The 23841-nt window shown below is 44.3% G+C and overlaps 1 protein-coding gene across 9 annotated transcripts in view; it reads left to right on the plus strand.

Annotated features, from left to right (window-relative positions):
* Nucleotides 1-23841, plus strand: part of Sorbs1 (sorbin and SH3 domain containing 1) — a 223078-nt gene that overhangs the window by 67751 nt on the left and 131486 nt on the right. The window lies entirely within an intron of this gene.

The raw sequence follows: 23841 nt of genomic DNA on the forward strand, positions 1-23841 counted from the left end.
GACAAAATCATCCCAGTTGTTCCAGGGACTGAGTTAGACCAAGCATTGTCTGCTGCTGTGGTCCCCTTGTCAAGAGAGATGACTTTCTCAGCGGTTCCCTCAAACACGGTGTCTCTGCTCTGCTCACCATGCCTTGGTTAAATAAGTAGTTTCTGCTGGGGTGTGATTTAAAAAAAAAAACAAAAAACAAAAAACTTTGTGCTTGTTGAATTAAGCTCATACAACTTCCACTGTTGTGATTGATTAGGTGTTGGGTTTTAGACCTTCTGGGAGGGGTCAGGAACCCCTTTGAGGTATGTGAGGTAGTATATGATCTGCATACCCTTGTGCATTTCCAGGAGGTGACACTCCCTGCTCTGTTATGCTTCATCACACTCAGTTCTAAATGTGGCCACTTCTGGATGGCTGCGAGTGGCAGGCGCCCACTCTTAAGATTGCTTTTCTGATTAGATAGAGCTGCACTCAAGGCAATGCAGTTTCAGTGCAATTTGAGGCTTCCAGAACTGTCCCAATAAGTCCCAGTAAAGCTGGAAACACTCTTGCGTAAGTTGCTGTTGCAGAGACAGCTCCCTGGTCTTATTTTCTCAGTCCTATTTGTCCCCCTCCGCTCCCCCAGGCTCACGTATTCCCTCCTCGGGAACTTCTCTGGCCAAGGCTTGCTCTTTTTTTTTTTTTTTTTAATGCATGAAGTTTACAGTACATGTGAGACCAGTCAACAAAAGCCATGGCTGGACACTGTACTGTTCCCTGAGGTTGGGCTGCCATCTTTAGAAGTGGTTGCCCTTCATGGCAAGTATAAGCTAGATATCCACAAACAGCAGCATTCGAAAAGTTATGGAAATGGAGACCAAAATTTAGGATTCAGAAATGTTCACATAATTTGTTTTTTAGTTGCTTTGGAAAAACAAGACCATCTCTTTGTACCGGGCAGCACTCTTGCATGGGCATCACTGATTGTTGCTGCCCTTGGATCTCCCTAGGGCACCCTGTGTCCCCCGCTTGGCTTTCGTAACCCTAAGTTAATGTTTTGTCTCAAATCCTATCAAGAAAAATCAAGGGGTCTTTAGGGTCAACAGAACATTTTGTTTTCCCGGCTTTTGAAATTAGGAAACTCGGTTTAAAACAATAGAGGCAAAATAGTTGGAGCAGTTGGACGAATTAAATGCCTTTTTTTTTTTTCCTTTTGATTCAAAGGGTGTGGGCCTGTGTACTGGAGGCTTTCCACAGAGATCTCTGGCCTGGCTGGGTGTTAGGGTTCAAGCAAAGGGGAGAGCAGGAAGGGGGAGTCGTCTCCACCACCTCCACTGCTAGTGGCGGTTCAGGAGAGCAGACCTCTTCCCAAGCAGCGGTGTTGCAGCTCTTATGACAGAAGCTCTCAGATGATGGAGTAGTTCTCACACACCTTTATGCCTTCTGGATAGGATCCTTATACACAGTTTTGGGGTGGGTCAGGGTCTGGCAGCAGGTTCTTCCCATTGGCTTGGTCTGAGAGCTTGGGGATACCTTATCTGCATGTGGGAGGGCTTGGCGCTGCTCCTATGTGACTGATGACCACAGACCTTTCTACAGGGGCTGTGGGGGGGGGGGCTGTAGCTATGTGACAGGAGCCAGGGGCCCAAGGAGCATGACCAAATGCCTGCCATTCCTTGCTGGCTACAGTCACCTGCCGGGTCACTGGGGTTTTAACTCTGAGCTTGATCAGGGACCAGGCTGCCTATCACAGCTCACCACCCCACAAAAGGGAAGGAAAAAGGAAAACAGTACTGTAATATTTATTTTTAGTATTCTTTACAAATATAAAGGCATTATATTGGTTTTGAAACATTCTGAACTCTGTATAATTTGATTTGCTCATATAGTTACCCTGTCAGAAACATTTGTAAACATTTTCTAATTATATTGTTTGCTCTTCCGTATTCTTGGCTTTCTCTTTTATATAATAAACTTCTGAACTTGAAAAGGCTGACCAGGGCTATGGGCTTTTACCCCCCTCTTTTTATAATGTACACACAAACATAAGACTGAACAATAGAAATGACCATCCTTTTAAAGATTCAGTTTTTATTTCTATTTGAAATGCCCTTGTGTTTATGGGGTAAAGAGTAACTCGTGTTAATCAGGATCCAGATGATTGGTTTCTCTGTTCCTTCAGGTGTTTACATTTCTTTGCCTTGGGAACATTTATAGTCTCTACTAGGTGCATTAAAATATTCAGTTACTTGTTGTCAACTGTTGTTCTACTATTAAAGAACAATAGGTCTTACCTCTTTGTCCGGCTGTGTTCAGTACCTGTGGCTGCTACCAGCATGTTAATTTCCTTGTCTGTCTATCTGTCTGTCTGCCTGCCTGCCTGTCTGTCTGTCATCATCTATTGGAATGCCAGAGATTAAATTCAGGGCCTCATGTATGCTTGCTATGCAAACATCATAACACTGAGCTAAGTCCCAGCCCCTGCCAACATTTTAACAAGACACAGGGTTGTCTGGTATTTGGAAGCCAATCACTCTGCAGAGTCCAGTAGATAACAGAAAAGGAAGTTCACAGCCCTAAGAACAGATAGCAAACCTAGCCTAAAACTTGAATGGTCACGCACGCAATTCAAACCATTCATGTTTTATGAGTTGTCCCACTCAGGAGTTTTTGTTTCTTCTGTGCCTTTTCCCTCCTAAGTGGTCTTTAGAAACCTCTGGACATGAAATAGTAGCCAGGATAAGATAAATCCCAGCCTTTTCCATGTTTAGCTCCTGGTTTTGGGTTTGAGCTCACCAGACTCTTGTGCTGGGCAGGGCTTAGAGAGACTAGAACCCTCACCTTGCTCACACGCTGTCTGACAGCCTCTGCAGGTTCAAATGAGCAGAGTAATGGTGGAAGACCCCTAATTCCTCATTTATTTTGCATGACTACCTGTAGTACTCATAAGGAAGAACTAAGTAGTGAGTTCCTGTGCATCCGCTCATGATATTGACTTTTAATAGCACCCCTGGGAAGAAATTCTATAGTCGATGGTGCAGGAATGAGCCAGGCAGAAGGGCTTTTAGCTCTCCTGCATTGTGGAGAGCTGTGCAGTGCATCATGCTCACCCATATTCATGGCTCCGGTGAGACTTAGGCTACCTAGTTCTTAAATGTAGGAGGACACTTTTATTTCTTTCCTTTGTGACAGGTTCAAAGTTGGTTATATACTATCTCTTGGCTGGGAATACAAAAGTGTTGTTCAGAATAACAAAAAATGGTAAAGAGAATTTAGCAGAGCAAACTTAAGTGTGATAGAACATGCTCAACATGAGATAGTGAATGCAGGATACTAAGGGTGTTGTATAGTGGGTCTGTGTTACCAATAATGGGCTAACACACACACACACACACACACACACACACACACACACCTATATAAACTCACAGTATGGCTTGGGTTATAGCTCAAATCAGTAAAGTGTTTACCTTATAAGCATAAGAACATGAGTTCTATAGAAAAATTGATCTGTTGCCTCACTAGAAGATTCGCTCCTATTGAGTAACATTCACGGTACTCTGCATGATATTGGAGGAGAAAGGTAACTAACTATCAATTATCCCCCAGTGACCGACCCTGTGACCTACAATGGTGACTGGCCTGCAAGATATATTGCAGGGATAGTGGCAGAGATATTATGGAAGTAACCAACCATTTTTTTTATTGGTCCTAAGGTTTACTCCATGAAGTGGAACCCAAACCTGACACTGTCATAGGGCCCAGAAACTGAGACTAGATAGTCCCGGGCCTTATGGGAAAGCCTACTACTATTATTATTGTGTATATTGTTAACATATTATTCTGCTCAAGGAACAGAACAATAAAATGGCTCCTGGTGACATCATACTGATAACCCCGTAGATCTGTGCTTTAAGCCCACATCAGAGAAGCTCCCTGCTATAGATGGGAATTTACACGGAGATTCACAATTGAACAGTGTGCACAAAGTGAGAGGCTTTGGAGCTTTCAGGGCTAGATGCGTGTTTACCAGGGATGCGTGTGGAAGACGCTGGCGGAAAGACTGTGAGCCAGAGGTGATGGAACAGTAGTATTTTTGTGGATATTTTATTCCATTTTTGGCTTTGTTTTGACATTTTTTCTTTGTTAGACTTTTGCTTGTTTTGATTTTCAGGTTTGTGGAATGTGTGTGTGTTTCTTTTTTTTTAAGTTTTGAAAGAGAAAAAGAATGTAAAGTTGAGTAGGTAGGGAGGCAGGAAGAATCTTGGAGAAACTGGGGGTGGGGAGAGAAAACAAGATCAAAATATAGCATGTGAAAATATATTTTTTTCAATTAAAAAAATATGAGTTCTATCCCCCAAACCCGTATAAAACAAAATGCCAGCCACAATGGCAAGGCCTTGTAAGTCCTGGGAAAGTAGAGACCTGCGGATCCCCGAGGCACGATGGTCAGGCAGCCTGGTCTACTTGACAAGTTCTAGAATGAGAAATGATTTCAAAAACCAAGGCAGACACTCAAGTTTGTTTGACCCCAACATGTGCATGCCGCAGTACACAGCACTCATAGTATATTACATGTAAAACATATCACATCTATCATATAGCATATATATGTTTTCTACTAAATATATTGTGTTAGTTTTAGAAAATCATTTGCAAAGTAACAGACACTAAAATGGCTGGCTCAATACTGTTTTGGTTAATTAAATGGAGCGAGTGAGGGGAGCGAAACCAAGACTTGACAAGGCATCGTGTTTTAGAAAGCATCTGTTTGGTAGAGTTCTAGGCTACAGTTTTGCGTCACTACCCAATGACGCTGTGAGTGTTCGTACTTGATAGATGTTCTCTTGACACCAGAAGTGTTCATTTATTTACTAGTTTATTGAACCAACATTTACAGATCAACAAGAAGTATTTGCATGGCATTAATGTGTGCACACTAGTCCTCCAGTCTCAGAGCTTAGTTAAATGTGTAGGGGAGCAGCATTTTTTGACTTATGTTTTTCTTTTTATTTATTTGTTTTGTATTTATATTTTGAGTCAGAGTCCTTTGCATGTTAGGGTTGCAAGCATATTATGTAGCCAAGGATGCCCTTCAATTCCTGACCCTTCTGCCTAAGCAAGAACCACCAAATCTGTATTATTTCTGTTTTTTTTTTTTAATAACCACATCTACTTTTTTTTTTTCAGTACTTATAGAGACACCTGTGGCTTTGTCTAGACCATTTAGGAAGAAACCTGGGCAAGAGTCTTTCTGTGAGATTCTTGCTGGACAGTGAGTCCCTAGAACAGAGGGAGCGGAGACCGACTTCTGAGTGTGAAAGCAGTAGGCGGGATATGGTTGTGGCTTTAAGGAAAATGGAAACTATTTGGAACAGCTGACGTGGGGTTAGTCACCATGAGCTGCTTCAGAATTGAAAGCCGGCCTGTGGGGAGCCTGAGAGAAAGCCACTCTGCTAGCAGGTGCAGTGGCTGTTCAGGAAGTCAACTGAGACTTGGGAACTTTTGAAAGTCTAGGTCTGGTGGGTAGGAGTTAGGTATTTGCTGTGCTGTTGGTGTGAGTAGATCTGGTGTGAGAACGAGAGGTGATTTTCTAGGGAGTTGTTGAGGTGAAAAGCAGGAGAGGTGAAGACTCAGCAATGCTGGGCGATTGCTCTTTCCAGCGTGGCAGATAAGTCCCTTATCTCTCAGGTCTCCTCTCAGGCTTGTCATGTTGGCTATTATTGAGTTCTCTTGGACATGCTGTTCCTGTTTGCCTTTCTTCAGCGTGACACTCACCCAGATGCGCTATTCTGGATCCCCTTTCTCCCTTCCTTTGGGCTACTTAACTCCTGCCTCAAGTCTTGGCTTAGGCTTCATTCCAGGGAAGTCGTTCCTCTGTTCTTTGCTACCTCCCTTCACCCTGTGCACACACACGCACATTGTCCAGGCTCTCTCTGGCGCTTTGTATTTGTGGGTTAGCAGTTTTCCTTGAGCGTAAGACTGTCCCTGTCCCCAGCAGAGTCCATGGTGTGTGGTCTGTGCTCTCAGGGTGGATGTGGATTTCACTGCAATATTGGTAGAAAACTGAATGGCAAAGCTACGAGGAAACTATGATATTAGCTAATATAACTCATTTGCTCATTAGTTATGTGCGTTTGTGTGCACTTATGTGTGAGAATGTGCACACGAGCTCAAGTCTCTCTGGAGGGCAGAAGAAAGTTGGATTCTGTGGAGCTGGACATGGCTGGTGGGAATGAAAACCTGGTCCTGTGCATGAAGAGAACAAGCTCTTAGCCACCGAGCCATCCCCATAGCCCATTCATTGTATAGCTTGCAGAGACTTCTCCCGGCTTGTCCCAGGCAGAGCAAGGACTTAGATTCCCTTTCCAGTGCAATGTGCCATGGTGGTTTGCAAATGTGTTTGTGTGTGAAGATGGTGGCTCTCTGTCTCTGCTTAGTGCCTGGCTACAGCAACTGCCGAGAGTGTTGTGGCATCTGATTTCTTTCCTGGGGAGGGAAACAGTGTCTTGACAACGCTAAGAGCTTTTCCTCTGCATGGTGCCAGGTTTACAGCAGCCCTTACCTCACTGCTTCCTTTTCCCTTTCCGGGTTTGTCCTGGTTTATCTTTGGACAGGCTGAGTATCATTGGCAACAGTTGCTAAGTAAATAGAGGACATTTGGATCTGTGGTGTCAGATATTCAGTGCCTTTTCTTTCACCTGTCCTGGCTGGTCTCACTCGTAGCATGTGTTGAGACCGGAGCACAGTGGGTGTTTTATCTGCGGACAGCCCATAGAATAAGAGAAGCCTTAAGGGGAGAGGGGGCAGGACGCTTCTGAGTCAGTGAAAAAAGTGAATCTGTGTGTTTCCAGACCCAGCCTTGGAACTGGGGTGTCTAGAAGTGCCTGCTGGGATATTTTCCTGTTCAAAGTTTATTATGAACCCTCTGGGGAACGTGGCTTTGCCATGTCTGTCCAGGGTTAAATCTCCAGCCTCACTGAGGGCAGGCAGGGCACAGCTCCTTCCTTTGCTGCCTGGCCATGGCTGATGCAGTTTTGCATGGCGGATTCCTGATCACCATGGCTCATTTGAGCTCCCCATTACCACAGATCACAAGTTCTGAGGGTCAGTCCAGAGTTGACCTTTGGCAGTGTCAGGACTAGTTTGAACCTTTAGGCTCCTTGGTAACTAACCAAATAGTAGATGGCTAAAATTGCCTTTGTTGTTGTGTTGAAAATCTCTGGAGACCAGAGGCTTTACAAAACTCTTCTGCTTCTTGTTTTGTTTTGTTTTGTTTTGTTTTGTTTTGTTTGTTGAGATATACTGTAGCCCAGGCTGGCCTGGGACTCAGTCCTCCTCCTTCAGCTTCCTAAGAGCTGTGATTGAACACATGAGCCACAAGGCCTGGCCACCTTTCCCTTCTTTCAGAACTCTGAAGCATTGTTTCCCTGGGCATTTCTGTATGTGTTTCCTTTTTTGCCTCTTTTTTTTTTTTAAAAAAAAAGTAAGAGCTACACTATGTACAGTGACCTTTAAGCTCACAGCATTTAGAAATCCCATGTCTTGGAAGAAATCCAGTGTCTTTGGTCTGAGGGATTTCTGAAGTCACTTTGGACCCTGCTGGCTTCCAGCCACATGGGCGTGTCTGTGCCTCCCTGGGTTGGTCTCAAGTTCCAGGCATCGAGCTAGAAGAGCATCAGCCCTGGGTTTGGCCCACCTCAGGAAAGGTTTCTGATTTGCTATATTCTCTGCTTGGCATCTGCTTATTTCCTCCCTTCCAAGGGAGGTCCCCTTCCTTGGAAAAAATAAGTCCAAAGATGCCTGTCTGACTAATGAATTAAGTAAGACGTCCATCCAGGCGTTTCCGTTCAGGAATCATAACTTGTCAGCCATAGGTCACTGGGTGAGCAATGTGTCACCAACCTTAAAGAGCTTCTGACGTTCCCTCTCCTGCCCACAGGAACCCCCTACACAGGCTAGCTTCAAGAATGACAATCTGAAATCTTGCGACAGATCAGTCAGTGTTGGTTCTAAGAGGCCGTGACTCCTGGAACGTTCCCAGGCTGTGACCTGAGGAACTGCTCTAGGTGACCGCTGTACTTGGGCCTCAGACTCCACTCTTCCTTCAGGCATATGTGGTAATAGGGAACTGTGGTTACAGATGGACAATTAGCGGGGGTTGTGATGGAGGGCAAGAACATCCTTAGAACTGTGAGCTGAAATGACCCCTCTCTGGGGGGTCATGAAAGGGTCTCAGTGTATCATTCCTTCCACTAAGTCAGCAGTCCATGAAAATGCTGCTCCTGCCTCCAAGGTCCGTCTGCTACATGTAGACTTCATGTTCTCTCATCTCTAATTCTATTATATTAAGTATAATTCATTTAAAAATCTGAATACGTTTTAGAAACCAGTCATAACAGGATCCAGAGGGGTAGTGATCCCTTCCTCATTTGGTCATCTATAGACATGTTATTTATTAAAATGCCCAGGACAGGGCTAGATGCCTGCCACAGATTGGTCACTTTTAGGGGATGGTGGCTTAGTCTCTGTGGAAGTCTGCTGGATTGCTGACGTCATGCTGACATGATAATTCCCTCATTATGTTCACAGGGAAATACAGAGCTCCATTAAAGATGAGATTCAGTGACCTCACACCCGTCTGAACTACCGGTCTAAGACATCTAATCTTAAGAGACAGCTGGTTAGCTCCGAACTTGTCCATTGTGAACATATGTCCGTTCGTGGCAGCCAGGGTTTGCTTTTCTTAGATGTTCATTTATTTAATTGTCTAGGCTTGAACTTAGAGATGCTGATGTGAGACTTCTTGGTATGCTTCTAGAACCTTCTTTCAACACCATCCTCCATCCTGGAGAATTTTGAAGGACCACTCACTGACTGACTGATCAGTGGTAGTCATGTCACTTTTTACTGCCAAGGATCTGATGGACCTGGAAACCTGCCATTCCTAAGGCCTCTGGGGCTGTTCTGTCTCATACCCGTCTTCTCCCTCAGTTGCTCACACGGGTTTTTCCTCCCAGAAAGGCCCTCCTTGTAGTTGGACGGGGCGGGCATCCATCGAGTGGCACTTTTTTGTTTGTTTGTTTCTTTCTTTTTTGGTTGTTGTTGTTGTTGTTGTTTTGAGACAGGGTTTCTCTGTATAGCCCTGGCTGTCCTGGAACTCACTCTGTAGACCAGGCTGGCCTCAAACTCAGAAATCCGCCTGCCTCTGCCTCCCAAGTGCTGGGATTGCAGGCGTGCGCCACCACCGCCAGGCTGTGGCACGGTTTTTTTTTTGTCATATTACAGTGGCCACTTCACCCAGCGGCTTTCTTGCCTCTTTGCCTCTCTTTTTGACAAGAGAACAACTTTAAAACTGCTGACGGGACTAGGGAGATAGCTCAGCGAGTACAGTTGAGAACTCAAGTTCTATTTCTGGATGAAGTCAGGCAGAGTGACTCGTTCTAATAATCCTAGCGCCAGAGCTGGCTGGCCAGTCAGCCTCTTCTACTTGTTGAGTGCCACGCCAGTGAGAGGCCCTGGCTTTAATAAAAACAAACAAACAAACAAACAAACACACACAAACCACCCCAAGACAGTGCCTGAGGAGTAACACCCAAAGCTGCCCCCTAGGGCCACTCATAGCCCCTCACTGCTGAAGGTTATTCATACCTCACTGTTTTACCTCATTCAAGGCTTTATCTTTTTCTAAAGTGCTTTGTCCAGCTTCCACCCCACTCCCTCTACTGTGGCCCAGACACAAATAGAACATTCCAGTGCAAGGAGGGCTTCGTAGCCTTTTAAAGAACTTTCCAGAGTTCTGCAGCTCTCAGCCTCCCAATCTTCTCTGAACCAAGGGGTTTTTCTCAACTTGGATTTCCCTACTTCCTTTCCAAGAACTTAGCATCTTACTCTCCAGTTGTGTGGCGGCTTTCTGGGCTGCCTGGTACAGCCATCAGGTAAAGACTTCCTTCAGGGCTCAGCCTTGTTGACCACCCAGAACTTCCCAGAACACCCTTAATCCCCAGATGACTTGTCCCTTAGGACTCCCACCCAGGATGGGGCTGGGCTGGGCTGGGCCGGGTCGGGCTGGGCTGGTGTACTGACAAATCCACTGTGGTTGAATGTTCCTGGAGCATGTGGGCCTCTCCCTGGGCTGAGGCATCCCATCACCAGATCAGAAGCCAAAAGACAGAACATGCTAGGGATGGGCTGATAGTGAGAGCTCAGTATCCTGAGGAGAACGGAGTGTGTGGGGAAGGAAGGTTGGAAAATCAGCAGTGACCCTGAAGACCCCCAGCCTGCAATCCAGGCCCCCACCCACTGTTCTGTAGCGTGGGACCCATTTTATTGTGGGATGACTAAGTCCAGGGAGAAACCCTGAGCTGGCCTAACAGAGAAAAGAAGTTCAACTCTTTTGTTCTAGACCTGGACTCATTAAGACTCTGGCTCTATTGAAATTGATCTCTTTACTGTCTGTGGAACAGGATTTTAAAAGAGGCAAATCACAGTGAGGGATGTTTGATTTAAGGAAAGCTTTTTAAAGAACCCACGTTAGGGGCGTGCATTTGCATACAAACAATGAGAGTGCTAATTAAAATGATTCTCACATCCAGTTTCAGCAGTGCGGGGACTGCTGCCTGGGAACACTTGCACAGTGGAAATGAGTGCTTTGAAAGCCATCCTGTTCCATCATCCTAATCAACGGAGACATATTGTGAGCCTTTCATCTGCAAGGCGCAACAAGGTGTTAGGACCTGTGTGGGGTGGTGGTGTGTGTGTGTGTATGTGTGTGTGTGTATGTGTGTGTGTGTACACGTGCGCGCATGAGTGCGCAACAACATAGGGAAGCCCAAGTGGAACCTGTGAATTGAAAGGTTGGTAGGAACGAGAAAGAAAGAGAAACATCCCACCTTCTGAGATAGGACATACCTGCTCACAGTGCTTTGGAAATTGCTAGCATTCTGCCATGTTACCTCCTCTTCCCCCCACAGACTGACTTGTCTAATTCCCCCTTGGAAGCCATAGCCCAGAATTTAAAGTATTTCTGTCATCATCTTTGCTGGCATCGGCCATCACTGGGCACTTGCTGCTGTGGCTGGTTTGGACTGGGCCCCAGGGAGTGTGGGAAGGGTTGATCTGGTCTTGAAGTGAAGGGAAAAAACTCTTTCAATTCCTGAAGGAAACTGCTGCTACCTTTAGCTTTAAAAAAAGAAAAAGCATTTTCGAAACATCAGGTCTGGAGCTCCGCTGACAGGGGGATGTCTGTGGACTGAAGTTTGTTCGCTGGTTGGGAGACCCCGTTTGTAGTCATGTGGATTGGGTTACACGACCTGGCCACTTGCCAGCTCTGTGATCTTGGCTTGTGACCTACCTCTGAGCCTCATTTTCCTCGTTTGTGAAATTGGGATTGATGTAAGGGTAATCATAAGATGATGGCGATGGCGGTAGGCTTGCACAGTGTAGTGTACAGTAGCGTGTGCCCTGGAGCTAGTCTGCTGAAGTTCACATTCCATTAGCTGTACAGTCCGGGAATGTTGCTAAACCTCTCTGGGCTTTATCTGCGGAAAAGGAGTAAACAACAGTGTCCTTACCAGTGGGTTGTTAAAAGTAAGAATTATAAAGCACTGTATGACAAGACATTTAATAATCATTAAACACACACACACACACACACACACACATGGACACATTCACGCTATAATTTTGGTTTTCAGAATTCTTGATCTTGAGAGCGTTGACCCCAGGCAGGTACTCCTCTAACGTTCTTAGCCCCTGTTCATTGTTATTTATGAATAGTAGAGATGGTCAATGCTCTAATGTATTAAAACACTTTCCCTGAAGGAACTGTCAGAGCTGGGACCAGAACTCATGTACATGCTTTAAAAGTAGTTGCAGGCACAACTGTCGCCATTTATGCAGGCAGTGACTGTACGTGTATGTATTAAGCCTTTCCTACCATAAATGTGTTGCGTGAAGAGCCAGCCTCCTCTTCTCCACAGCCTCCGTCCTGTCTCATCTACCTGTGCTGGGATCTCTGGTGCTCTTGCTGTCTGGTGTCCCTATCAGCTCTGACTTTGAGCTCGGGCCCTCTAATGGGGTCTCTGGGGCACACCAAAGCAGTTATCGCTCTTTGGTCTTAGTGTTTCCTCTCTGGTTGGACTTGCTTTGAAGACCAAAGAAGTCTGTTGTGTTGTGAGGCCTGACTTAAGGTATTACATCCTTCCGGAAAAGGCTAATATGAAGTTTCCTTCATCCTCTGCCTTCATGCTGTTGGATGAAGCTCTGAGAAATGGAGGAAATCGGTGTGTTGGGGAATAAATAAAACAAAACAAAGCAACATTCCCAGCTTCAACACATTTGCTGATTCCCTGTCACTTAGACATTTTTCATGTTTGCTGATGGAATGGACTCTTTAAAATGCTGTACCACAGTGTAGTAAAAGACAAACACCACCCTCTATGAGCGGCGAAAGGTGCTTTAGTACTCAAGTCCTATTTTGGGCCTCTGGAATTCAGTTCCTTCCTGTTGCCAGTTAAACCTGATGCATTAGATGAAAATATATTCTTATCTTCAAATGTGGACAGCGGGACATTCTGTCCTCTGAATTTCAGTGTTTGATTTGGGTGTTGCAGGAAACTTGGCACCCTCCCTTTTCAAAATAATAAACAGACATGATGTGGCCTCGTGTTTCATCTGATGGGTTTAGATGCTATTGCCTCATAAAGGCTGATTCATAGACAAATGGTAACTAATTATAGTAGCTTAAAAATAATACCCCTGTTTCAAGTTGGCAAGGCAGGATGCCAGGCATGTTTTGCAGGACATGGGAGACTGTTTCTTTGGTGTTACGAAGGTGACACACACTTTTCTATTTTAGCTGCTTGGTGGTTGTACTGGTTCATTAACTGCTGTCTTCATTTTAATTTTTCTAGTACCTCCTCTATGTACAAATGATGATGTGCTTTTGCTATAATCAACACAGGAAATGTCTTTTTCTTGATAACTGCCTACCATATACATACATACAAACATGCATACATATATGCATATACCTATCTATCAATCATCTATTCACTCACTCACTCACTCACTCACTCACTCACTCACTCACTCACTCACTCATTTATCTATCTATCTATCTATCTATCTATCTATCTATCTATCTATCTATCTATCTGTCTGTCTATCTATCGTGTTACAGGGATCCTCGTTTGTTTGTTTGTTGTGTGCTGGGGTTCTAGCCCAGGACCTTGTGCATGTCAGGAAAATCTTCTGCCACTGGGCTGCATTCTTAGCCCTGCTGATGATATATTAGTGAAACTGGGTCTTGTTTGTAAAAAGCAAGTGCACTTTTTTTTTCTATTTCAAAACATTCAGAATCTTTCTATTCTTCATGGAAAGTGTAAAAACGTTTTATAGCATGCTCTTTAAAAAGGGATAGGGTATTATCCATGCACATGTGTGGGGTTTGAATGCATGTATGTGCACCATATTTGTGCAGGCTCTCAGAAGCTGGGAAAGGTCATCGGATCGATCCCTTTCAGCCGGAGCCGTAGGTGGTTGTGAGCCACTGAACCTGGGGCCTCTGTAAGAGCAGCAGGGGCACTTAACTACTGAACAATCTCTCCAAAGGATTTTGATCACAGATTACTCTCACTTGACTTACCTACCTACCTCATTGTGAATTAATTTTTAGTTTGGATTTAATTTTCTTTAAGTAAATAGAGCATATGTGATAGTATATAAAAATTAAAAATTAGAGAGATATCTGTGATAAAAAAGTATTTACTTTTTCTGTCCTTCCTGTCTTTGGACAGCTCTCCTCAGAGGCAGTCTGGAATACCACTTTCTTACATTCTATCCTGGAGATGTCTTTTGCATTCACGAGTCCCTCTGCCATATTCTTTACCTTGATGTTGTTTCCTTTTAATCCAAGATCTTGGAGGTCCTCTCTCTCCTTTTGCAAATTGAGTTGCTTAGTCTCTGAAAACTAGCTGTTTTGAAAAAGTAGCTGTGTGATAATAGACTAGCAGTTGTTGTTTCACTCTTACGTGAAGCTAAGCGTGGTATTATGTGAATGATGGTGCCCAAGCACTGAACTGTTTGGCTGCTATAAGCAGAACTCTAGAACTCAGGGGCATGAGTACTATCTCCTGTTACCATTGCACTGCATGGTTTTAGCCACTTAATCTTTTTGTGCCTCCATTTCCCCATTAATACAAGAATATTTATCTCAATGTCAAGACATGATAATTAAAAACACTAGTCCCTATTGAGTGTTCAGCCCTAATTGGTACATCTTTATTAACATTGCCCCCCAGCCCCCACCCCTGCTCAAGACTCAGGAACACCAGTGAAGAGGAGGTAGAGACAATATGAGCCAAATGGGGCTCAGGGGAAGCGCTGTGAAATGTGTCCTCTTGATACGACTTAGCCATTGTACTTGTAAATATGTATGGTTACCTGCATAAGATCAAGCCAACAGTACCAGTCATTTCAATAGGCAGCATGGATTGCACTTATGGGGGGAAAACCCAACTAAACAAACACCCAAACCAAGACAGGTGAGGGCATGGATTAGAGAGGGAGACATATTTGAAGGAGGAAGTGGGAGGGAGGAGTTAGGGTATATATGATGAAGAGGCGTTGTTTACAGGTATGGAATTGTCAGAGAGTAAATGAACGATCGTCTATTACAAAGAAACAAAGCCCTACTAGTCTATAGGGAACTGATAGCAATGCTGGGCATATTGATAGATGTAAGAACACAGGTATCCTAAGATGAACTTAACCTCTGCGTATTCCTGAACTGACCTCTGTGACTTAGAAGTGTTGACACGGTATGGTGTCTGGGTTATATGCGTCTTTTAGATTTACTTGGATCCCATGTTCATTCTCTAACGTTTCCTGTTACTTTTGTGTGACATCCTAGAAGAGAAAAGTGAAGATGGTATTTCAAGCCTTCATATTCATGGGTTCACACTCCTCCAGTGCATGCCTAATAAATGATTTCCCCCACATACGACCCAGACCGAGTTTTATAATAATCAGATGTTTATATTTAGGTAACTGTGTGCATATATAATTCAGCATTTATTGAATGATTTCTGCATGTTTTAGGCTATAGCTAGAACCTTTAGAAATGTCTAGAAGGTGCGATTACTCTGGTTTATTTGTCTCTGGCAGCGGGAGTTCAAGAGTTTGTCTTATAGCTTTTGGATTCGGATTGAGCTGGAGCTAAAATCCCCCTGCTGGGGTTTGTTGGGTATTTGACCTGGGAGAGTCACTTAGCTTTTGAGGTTTGTGTCTCCCCTTACAGATAGGATGACAGTGACAGAAGACAGATGAAGAACCTGACAGTGTTCTTCCCTTCTATCTCCCCTTCTTCCTATCCCTGCCTCAGTACTCCTGGGAGTAACCTCCTGACCTTAGCTTCTAATTCTGTGTTCAGCTCCATTCTCCTCTTGACTCATGCCCTGGATGCTTCCTTTGCCTTAATTTGAGGTGTTGTTGGTGGTGACAGCAGCAGCAACAATTGTTGTCACTTACATTGTACCAATTGCTTCTCTCATAGTGAGTCAACCAAAGTTTAATGAATGCCCGTAAGTGGTGCCTAGAGGGAGGTGTAGCATCTCCTACATCATTCAAGTCAGCAATATTTCTTTGAAAGCAGTGGCCAGCAGCAGCAACAGCAGCAGCACCATGTGGTGGAATAGCACCTGGTGCCTGGTGGTGGCCTCTGAAGTACTTCCGAGAGTTTTCAACACTGACTATCTGTTTGAGGCATTTTGACTAGACCACGTCAGTGGAAACTCCTTTGCTGGTATTGTGCTATTGGAGGAGAGTGGTACCAAGGAAATGACTTCATTTCATCCGTGCTCCATGAGAACGATACTTGTGGATGGCTATTTTTGACTCTCCTGTCTTGCTTTACTTCAGAAAAGCGTGAGCTGTTTGTCTTTGAGACCTTGTGGCCAGCATAGTTTGGTTCAGAGATGGGATCTTAGTCAGGCCAAAGGCCTGAGTAGAGAAAGGGAAGGGACAGATGGAAAGAGCAGAGAGGCCTTTGCCAGGGCCCCAGAATTACTTATTTGGATAGCAGCCACTCTATTTAACAAAGTGTTTTGCTGTGCAAACACATAGCCTTATGCAAATCTAAGAACTAGAAGTTCTCCAAAGACAAGCAGGCCAGGCCCTTCTCACTCTGAAGTCCTGGGCATCTTAGAAACATTATAGTCACCTGAGACTTCTCTTTCTTTTGTCCGATTTCTCTGTCCTTAGAGATCTACCTCAGCCCCCACTGCCCAGCTGTGAGTTCTTTGACCTCGCACTACTTGTTTGGTAATTAGAGTGCTTTCTCTAGCGCTATGAGTTGTTGAAACTCTGGTCATCTTTGCATCTATATATTGGCTTTCCCACTAATTCTATTATGTAGGGCAACCCTGTCTTGCTGCTGCAGAGGGCTGGTGCAAGAGAAGCAATATGCTAGCTAGAAACATACACCATAACCACTAAGTCAGGAAGTCTGCTGGATTCCCACTGCTGTGCAGTAAGCTTAACTGATTCTAACTTGTAGGCCAAGGTTTGAAAACCTCTACTATAGTGAAGAGCAGGGGGTCAGGGAAGCCAAAGGCCTGGTGGTACAACCCGCTAGCTCCCCCATTGCTCTCTGACTGACATTGAGAAGTTCTTCTCTCAGAGTATTTTGTTGTATTGTTTGCTAATGGATGTCCTATTTGTAAGGATGAGTGTGGAATTCTGGGTAAAATACAATGAGTGTTGCTTTTGTTAATTTAAATAGGAGTTTTTGAGGTTGAGAAATAAAACATGCTCCCCTTATGTTGCTCAAACTAGTTTTGAGCTTTTGACCTCAAGCGATGTTTCTGTTCTCCATCTTTGTAGGAATTTTTTGGAACTGCAGATGGGTGCCGTTGAGCCCACGTTAAACAGGATTCTTTTTGGTAGGAGTTTTCAGATGTCTAGATATGTCTTTGATGGTCTTTGTGGGTCCTAAGTGGGGTGTTACAACCTTTCCACAGCTCCTTTGCTGTATACCTGCTGACTTCCCTGGGAATGGTGCTTTGTGCGACATATTTTGGGAATGCTGGCTTAGCAAAGGACAACTTAAGAATGCTGTGAGCCTTGAGGTCTTATGACCCAATAAATCAGCGAGAAAGAGACTTCCAGTACAGGTTGTCAGACACAACGTCAGCATTTATAACTTACGTAAGCTAAATTTCTAGCGAAGTTGAACATTGAGATGGATGTGTGAGTGAAAAACAAAACAAGAAAACAAAACAGAGGACATGACAGCTCCTAGGTGGTGGCGAAAGGTTTATCGTAGATCTGAGGGAGAGCATAGTCAGAGGCAAGGATGTATGTGAGAATTCAGAGTGAACATGGCCCTGAGCTGAACTATATGAGGAGAGAGGGAAGAAGAGAGGGGAAGAACCAGGAGACCAGGAGACCAAGAGGAGAAAGGGTAGACAAAGGGACTAGGTAACCAATATGGCTGGATTATATAGGGAAGGGTATGCCAGCCATACCCTCCTGTAACAGGTAGGGACTGAGGGATGCTGGGAGACTGGTAGCAAGGTACACTTTGATATGTTTAATAGGCACCTCAGCCATTTGTCCAGGATTTGAGACCCAAAAGGATAGAAGGAAATAAACAGTGAAAAGTGAAGTGTTTGTATAAACATGGGTGTGTGCGTGCATGCGTGTGTGTGTGTGTGTGTGTGTGTGTGTGTGTGTGTGTTAGATTTACTCAGTGAGTGTTTTGTCTCCATGTATGTATGTGCACCATATGCATGCTTGGTACCTATAGAGGTCAGAAGAGGGCATCAGATCCCTTGCGAGTAGAGTTGCAAGGTGAGTCATCACATGGATACTGAAACTCAAACTCCTGATCCTCTGCAAGAGCAACCGTCGAGCCATCTCTCCAGCTCCAAGGTTTTATTGTTTCGAAAGAAGCATTTTTTTTTTTTTTTTAAGGAAGAAAATGGTACATTTGGAGGAGGTGGGGAAGATGGGGAAAGGAAAATGTCACTTACTGAGCTTATCTGAGGCCTGGCAGGAAACATATGGTACATTCAAGTCAGGTAATTTGAGGAGATTTTAATAAAGGAACTATTTTTAAAGGGCGTAGGCAGGAGTGGGGAAAGCAACTGCGGTAACAGTGACGCAGGACTTGCTTTCTCTCTGTACCTAAGGCTTTCTTGGTGCCATATTCAACCATCACAACACCCAGGGTAGGTGTGATGACGTCACACTCTGCCAAGGAGGAAAGGAGCCCACAGTAGAGGAGCCAGCTTTCCACCCTGCCCTGTTGGGCTCTCTTCACCTCAGGGGTCGACCTTTTGACATTACAAGATGGCCTTGTTGGACCATGTCCGTAGCTGGGGTGCACATGACCAGTGAGCACCTTTCTTCCTCAGTCCTTCTCGGTGCGATGAGGCTTCTTAGAGGCTCATATTCTGAGCTAAATGTCTTAAGGAGTGAGACAGCTTAGCTTGCAGCGCCTGGGAGGAGGAAGAGGTGAGGTGATTAAGACCCATGGCCCATCCAGGGAGGGCTTGGCAGTGGGCATAGGATGAAAGGGCACACTGTTCACCCGGTGGCTTAGCTGACTGGGGAAGGGGTGGGCAGACAGTTGGCAGAGGGCCATTGTGGGATGTAGGCTTGAATTGGGCCATGGCTGCTCAGTGACGCCTCTTTAGTCCAAGCAGGCCTTTGCTAGAAATTAATAAAGATTAATTTTTTAATAAGAAATTTAATTATTTTTTACATTAATTTGTTTACTGTGTGTGCACACGTGTGTTTGTCTGTGGAGGCTGGAGAGTGACAAAGTGAGTTTTCTCCTTCCCCCTCATGGGCTCTGGAGATCAAACTGTAATCATCAGGCCTGGTGGCCAGTACCCTTTGGGCTTAGCCATCTTGTGGCCACAGAGGTTGGATTTAAAGAACTGGTTTTTACTTCCTCTGCCAAGTTCTAGAGTATATGAGTGCTTCATTTCTCTTAACCCCCAAATTTTCATAGTACTTCTGTGGGGTCCCCACATCAGTTTGAATTTGGGTTAGTCTTTGGTACTCAGTCATTTCTCACACTGAAATATTTTTCATACAAAAAAATAAAAAATAAATAAAAAGATAAAGCACCTCTTAGAGACTGTGCACAAGACCCGCCTTTGAAAACATCTGGTAAGAATAATAAGTTGTCAGATGGACCCCCAGCTCAAGGTCCACAGGGAGTCTCTGGAGTAAACCTTTATTTCCTGTTGCTTCTACACAGCAGGCCTTTCATGGAAATATTTCACATGTTTTCTCAGGCAGCAGGAAACTTTGAGGGGCAGACAGGGCTGAGGCCCCAGATAGGAACCGAGCCAGTCTTTGCCCTCGCTACCCCAGGGTGCTTGGAGGAGCCAGCCTGGCCTGGCTGCTTTGAAGCTGGGCCAGTTCCTTGCCCCCAAGTGCTGGAGACTCCAGCCGCTCTCCCCAGGCCTCACCAAGGCCCAACCTTGCCACACACCTTCAGCTCTTTCAAAAGAAAGAGTATTTCTAAATGGTCTTAAATGTCAAACAGCTTCTATCCCCCACCAACTTGCTCAAGACATCTCCTAAATCAGAGAATAAAGCAAAAAGGAATTCTTAGACATCCAAGAATTCTGGTCAGTGGAATTTTTTTCATTTTAAATTCTTAAAACAGAACAAAATGAAAAACCAAAACAAAACAAAAAAAAAACAGTCATTGTTCCACAGAGTTTTAAAATGTTTATTTTAAATTACTTAAAAGAAATTATATTAAAAAACAAAAACAAAAGTAAAGTGGGGGCTATGGAGATGCTCAGCTATTAAGAGCACTAGCTGGCTTCTTTTGCAGGAGACCCAGGTTCTATTACAGCACCCATGTGACAATTCACAGCCATGTGTAACTCCAGTTCCAGGGAATCTGACACTCACGTGTGGCCTCTGTGAGTGTCATACAGTCATACAAGTGATGTACAAACATAGCTGCACACAAAACCATGGACATAAAATACAATAATAAAATAATAATAAAAACTATATAATCTCATGAACTAAAAGCCAGAAACGAAAACATCAGGTTTAGTGATGTTTCCAGAGAGACAGATCCAATTAGCTCTAGAATGGAAACTTTCCTCCTTTCTCAAACAAACAAGAACTTACCTCTCACCTTTCCTGTTTCCAAGGCATCAAAACCGCTAAATGAGTTAGCTGTTCAGGCACAAAAGTTTCAACCCTCTGATGGGGGTTTGACATCAGAAACTACCACGGTTTACCTTCTTATCAAATTATATCATTTCCCTCTTCCTCTTTTCCCTTCAAGCCCTTCCATCCACCCTCTGTGCTCTCTTTCAAATTCACGGCCTCTTTTTTCATAAATTGTTACATACGTGTATGTGTGTGTAGTATGTATGCATGTATATGTATGTATACATATATGTATGTATTACTAAATACATGAATCCATCCTGCTCAGTCCGATGTTACTGTTCTGCGTGTTTTCAGGGCTGCCCATGTAGTGTGAGGTAACTAATTGTGCGCTTTCCAGGAGAAGATTATTTCCTCTGCTCTCAGCATTCCTTATTCGTTCATTCATTCATTCATTCATTCATTTATTTATTTATTTATATATATATAAGATTTATTTATATCTAAGTACACTGTAGCTGTGTTCAGACATATCAGAAGAGGGTGTCAGATCTCACTATGGATGGTTGTGAGCCACCATGTGGTTGCTGGGATTCGAACTCAGGACTTTTGGAAGAACAGTCAGTGTTCTTAACTGCTGAGCCATCTCTCCAGCCCCAGCATTCCTTTTAAATACACCGAGCATCTATAAAATGGTTGTAATCATGAACCTGAATTTTTAAAACGTGATCAATATTTTAGTAAAAATTTTATTACTCCTTGTTAAGATTTCCAAGGGCTCTGTGATCGAAAGGGGGCAGTCCCAGAAGGTGTGCTCTGATCCCCGTCTGCATAGGAGTTCATCTGCAGCTAGAAGCACACACCACAGCCCCCCACCCCCATCCCCAACCTTCCACACAGCACAGCCCTTCTCCTTTTCACTCTGGAACTCATTGAGGAAAATCAGTATAAAGTGGATGATTTTCCACAGACCGTGTTTGCAGCTTTCCGTGAGAATTGGGATCTTAGCTGGGTGTGATGGTGCTTGCCTTTTATCTGGCCAATGAGGAGGCAGAGGAGTGCGTATCTCTTGAATTTGTGGCCTCCTGATCTATAGAGCAAGCTCCAGGACAGCCAGGACCACACAGAGAGACCCTGTTTCAAAAATAAAAACTTAAAAAAGGAAACAAAGAAAAGGACCACTGAGACCTCTAGTTCCTTTATAACGAGCTGTGTCAGCTTGAAGAGTGTGACATTTTAACTTTTGACTTTCTGACTTTTGAGATTATTGAACTGCCTAATATAGGATGGGAAGGAGTTTTGAGTTCAGGATTTTTCTGATCCCACCTGACCCCAGATTGCACTCAGAAAGCGGTGGTTTTTGTTTCTTTGTGGACAGCAGGTGTTTGTATGTAGGAGATGTTTACACAGAGAGTAGTATCCTTGTATCATTTGGCTTTTCATGTAAAATCAAATCAACATCCTATTTTATTGCTCCCTTACCACACCCAAGGCAGTGTGTTAAAATTCAGAAAGAATATTAGCAGTGAATAAAGAAATTTTTCTTCTTTTTAAGTGAGCAGTTCTCCCTACCATCTGTTCTGTAAACACAAAGGTAAAAGCTTTCTTTGAAAGGCTGTTTTTCTTTGAAGAGCTCATTTGCTGCGTCTGACTCAAGCCTTGTCTTTGATGGGCAGAACTTGAGACAGGCCTGGAGAAGCTTTGTTTCATCCTGCCCAGGTCCCACACTTACTCCGACCTTGTGGGCTGTCTTCCCCTGTCTTAATCAGAATGCTTTTTCATTAATAGAGTGAAAATGTCGAGTGAGGCCATTTCTAACGTGTTTCCGAACAAAAGAAACCTGGCCATGATTTTTATTGGATGATTTCACTGCGTGATTACTGAGGTAGTTCCACTCAAGTGTCTCCGACTCCTGAGAGTTTCCAGCATCCTGTAGAGCAGGAAAATCCAAAATCACCAATATGGATTGTTCTAGAGTTCTTCAGTGAGCAAAGAAAATGCCAGGATGTGCAGAGTTCCAGGCGCTGCCTTCAGAGAGGGAAGCCTCCTCTGAGGGAAGAGTAAATGCCATCGAGGCTGTCACATACATGGGACACAGAATGACACACACTGCAAGGGCTTTACTGGTGTTGCCCCACCACGCCTGGAGCTACCACAGCAGCTGGACGCTGAGGTACTGTCGCTTTCCAGAGGGAGAAACAGTACTTTGCTCCAGGCTACACTGGCAGAACGGGAGTACGGCTGATGCCTGAATTGGAGTCTGGATTCTTTTAAGCAGTTTTAAGTTTAATTTTTGCTCATTATATTGTGAGTGTGCATGTGACTGCTGTGTGTGAGTGCAAGAGGACAACTTGTGAGTGTCAGTGATGCACTTTTATAATTGGATCTGGGCGAGAGGCTGGGGTGGGGTTGGGGAACTGAACTCCAGTCAGGAGTGTGTGACAAATGCTTTTACTGCTGTAGAAATGCTATGCCTTCCCAAAAGCTCTGTGGTGTACTTGTCCAGCTCCAGCTAATGCTCAAAGAGGAGCCGGCCTTCAGTAGGTTTCACTGACTTATATGGACCTCAGGCTCCTGCATCTTACATACACTGGTCACTCCCCTCCCCCAGCCTCCAGCCCCATTCCAACATCTATGCCAGAGCTAAAAAGACCCCTGTGTGTACAGGAACCGGGAACATCTTTGTCACTAAAGTTGACAAGAGCCAAGCCAAAGGAGTTAGCAGCTAGACTTAGGGTACCTGGCATTGGAAGGTGACTCCAGTGATAGAACTGAACAGATTTTATAAAATGTCCGGTTTTTTTTTTTAAACAAAGTTTTGATTTTTTTTTACTTTCTCTCTCCCTCCCCCTTCTTTCTCCTTCCTTCCTTCTTTCTTTTTTATTTTTTAAAGATTTATTTATTTATCTTATGTATATATGAGTACACTGTAACTGTACAGATGGTTGTGAGCCATCAAGTGGTTGCTGGGAATTGAACTCAAGACCTCTGCTTGCTCCAGTCCTGCTTGCTCTGGCCCTGCTCGCTCTGGCCCAAAGATTTATTTATTGTTATTTGTAAGTACACTGCTGCTGTCTTCAGACACGCCAGAAGAGGGCATCAGATCTCATTACAGATGGTTGTGAGCCACCACGTGGTTGCTGGGATTTGAACTCAGGACCTTCGGAAGAGCAGTCAGTGCTCTTAACCATTGAGCCATCTCTCCAGCCCCAATTCATTCTTTCTTTTCCCCTCTAAAACAGTGTTTCTCGCTGGCCTTGAATGCAGAGATCCACCTGCCTCTGCTTCCCAAGTGCTTTGGGAGTAAGGCGTGTGCCATTACACTGTATTCCCATTTTATCTTATTATTTGTTTGTTTTTAAAATATTTTCTTTTAACTGATGTTCTCTTTTGGGGATATCCCCCTTTCCAGTTTTAGAATCTGTGCCATGAAGGGCCTCAAGGCGGCGGATGCAGAGAGGCCTTTACTATAAGTCTTCATTTCTTTTCCTGCTTGGCAGGGCTCGCTTAGAGCTGCTCACAGGCTTCTTTAGAAGCTTCTGTTTGCTATCGTTCTCTGAGGGCATCACATGGCTTTAAAAATAAATATCAGTGACTTGTCATTAAGCAACCTCTGAGCCTCCGATAGTAGGCCTGTCAAGGACAGTGCATGTGGTTCTGGAGCACAGGCCACGGTGTCACTCCGAGACTATTAGGAGCTATATACATGTGTTGAGT

Source organism: Apodemus sylvaticus, chromosome 1 (assembly GCF_947179515.1).
Source record: "Apodemus sylvaticus chromosome 1, mApoSyl1.1, whole genome shotgun sequence".
Classification (NCBI taxonomy): domain Eukaryota; kingdom Metazoa; phylum Chordata; class Mammalia; order Rodentia; family Muridae; genus Apodemus; species Apodemus sylvaticus.